The sequence below is a fragment of the Solanum dulcamara genome, chromosome 1 (genome assembly GCF_947179165.1).
Source record: "Solanum dulcamara chromosome 1, daSolDulc1.2, whole genome shotgun sequence".
NCBI classification, from domain to species: Eukaryota; Viridiplantae; Streptophyta; class Magnoliopsida; order Solanales; family Solanaceae; genus Solanum; species Solanum dulcamara.
Genome location: NC_077237.1, coordinates 88,739,006 through 88,742,201, shown reverse-complemented (window position 1 = coordinate 88,742,201; position 3,196 = coordinate 88,739,006).

Below are 3,196 nucleotides of genomic sequence, written 5' to 3'. Positions count from 1 at the left end.
ATCAGAAGTAATTTTTTTTTAAATTCTCTTTTTCCCCTTTTATCTTTGTTTTTTGTATTGTAAGATAAATACATATATATCTATATAATTAAAATTTATAGAGAGAGAGAAAATGGAATGTGGGAGCATTTTATTTATGTTTAGTTCTGTACCCAATGTCTTATACCCGTATTGTAGTTCAACTAATTTGAATTCACGTTGAATAAGGCTCCATTCGAAGGTATCAACATTGAAGTCTGACTAATTTGGATCTGCATCAATTGGGGGCCCATTTGGGAATAGTAATTTCTATTTTTCATACTCATTATTTAAATTTAAACCTATGATAAAAAAGGAGAAATTTTATCTGTTGCACCATACCCTTTGACAGCGTGGGAAAGAATTTGATATTAGCAAATGTCAAATGTTAATACTACCTATTAATGTAAAGTACAAATATTTAAACATGTAGTGCAATATACTTTCTTTTTTTTTGCAATTAAGCATACAGTGCAATGTTTTTTCATAGAATAGCTGTGCACTTGTGCCTTGATCGGATTACACACATTTTTATAATTTCTATTGAATGCATGTCTTTCATGTACGAACGAAAATTGTTTATCGTCACAAAAATCATATGATATTAAGGCAAACTTTTTCAATACAAAAATCACATGCCAAGTTCTAATACATACCAATGTAAAGTCAAAAAATTTAAGCACGTAGTGAAATATCTTTTTTTATAACACTTGTGCTCGAATTAAATCACACACATTCTTATTATTTTCACCAAATGCATGTCTCTTACGTGTGAAAAAAAAATGTTTTGTCAATACAAATATGAAAGGATATTAATGATTATGTAAACTTTCTTTTTCATCATATTGACAATTTTTTTTACATATTTACTATATAGATTCGAAAGATTCAACCAGACAATATACAAAAACATCACTAACAACTTGCTTGAATGATTGTGTTATATATAATTTCATAGTATATCATAACATATTATTTTTACGAATAGAATATCAAATAAAATTGTTCGTTTCTCAACATTTTATAAAATCATGCATTTAATAGATTTATCGTTCACTTTATTTTTAATGTGTTTAATTTGTGATTTCTTGATCATCAAACTATTTAATTAGAGACATATAATGTCAATTTGTTATATTTACAACATTTTTTTTTACTAAAACAAGTGTGTCTATATAAAATTAGCAAATTAGATAATTTGTCATTTGCCAATTGCCATATCAAGGTACAAACATCAATCCATGTAGTACAATTACCACATAGCATCCTTTGTCTAGCAAAAAATTACTACTTGCACCATAAGGCAGAGGGTATTTTAGGAACTATACTTTATTTTTGTTTTATTTCCTCTTTCTGTGTGTCAGTAGTAAAGAGAATGATGGATATATGTGATATGAATGGCTTATTTGAGATGCTCCATTAACAAACTACACTTTCCCAATTATGGCTTTAGTTTTAAAATTAAAATAAAAAAATTCAATTCTATTTTATGGTTTTTCACTTTTTTGTACTGCTTGATGTGGTGCTAGACTGCTAGTAATAGATAATAAATATAACTTTTTAAATTTATACGACCTGTTTCAATTGAATATCTGAATCGATAATAACGTATTTTTATTAAATATTTTTAACCCACATTTAGTTCTTTCGCATGAGAGAAATCAAAAGGGCCAAACGTAAGAATCCCCTCCTTGTTGCATGCGATTATGAGACGGTTAACGGACTTCTCAAATAGTTAAAAATACTTGCCATGATCAGAAGGAAGAGAGTGACCACCAAAAGGGTTCCTAATGCAAAGCTCTTTCTCCCTCTTAATTATAGTAGTCGCGGTTGATTCAACGATCTTATGCAGCGAAGCTAATTTTTTAATCGTGTTGCATTATTTTGCAACATCCTCTCCCCATTCCATCGTACTAGAGTGATTCGAGAAGAACAATTAAGTTCATATTTTAAATTTTCTATGATGCCTATAGACGATAGCTATAAATATGTCAATTGGGCTACTAATTAGGCCCAATACCATTAAAGGGTCAGGCCCATTCAGCAACAACAAAGAGGCAGGCCCAATTTATCAAATTGAGTGTGGCCCATTAGACGTTAATGATTAAGGCCTATGCCTAGTAGAACCATGTTGGCAAATGAAGTCCAAATTTGTGTGAGATTAATCTTATCGAGGTGAAAAAAAGGAGGTGACAATCATTTCGTTGAAGAAGGAAATGGATAATTGGATATTGAATGACTAATTCACCATTTAGAATATTAATCCCTAAAGAAGTGTTGCGATAATACCTCTCAATCTTGATCTCATCTATTGAAAAAAAGGAGGTGACATAGTCATTTCATCACATAAGGAAATAAATATCGAATGACTAATTCACCATTTAGAATATTAATTCCTAAACACAAATATTGTACAACCGATCAAAAAAGAATTTAATAAACAAACAAAAAAAAACTTTTGAATTCCAACGACTAAAACAGGTGAAAAATACAACTTGCCAAGTCAACAAAAAGTGTTAAAATGGCATGGCCGGACCCTACTATAGGTATTTAAACGATAAAGTCTCGATTGAAATGTGTAAATGAAAAATGATGCAACTTTAGGTGTCTATTGATGGGTTCAGCCAACATACCAACAAACCAACAAAAAACATGAAAGTATGACTTCATACCAAAACTTTAAGAAAACATCATCTTGATTGATCCACATCAAAATGGAAATTCTGTTCTCATCTACTGGAAAAAGGAGGTGATATGGTCATTTCGTCGGAGAAGGAAATGGATATTGAATGATTAATTCACCATTTAGAATATTAATTCCTAAAGACGAATATTGTACAATAAATAAAAAAAAGAACTTAATAAGCCCAAGAAAGAAGAGAATTTTTTGAATTTCGATGATTTTAACAAGTGAAAGACACGCAACTTGCAAGTCAACAAAAAGTCTTAAAATGACATAGTCAGACCTTGTTACAAGTGTTTAAACGGTAGAAGTCTTAGTTGATGTGTCTAAAGTGAAAAATGGTGTCAATTTTAGGTGTCTGTCGATGGATTCACCGGACATAAAAACACAAAACAAGAAAATATGACTTTATACAAGAAAGTTTATGAAAACATCATCTTGATTGATCCAGCTTCATCAAAATGGAAATGTAAACACTAGAAAGAAACTATCACA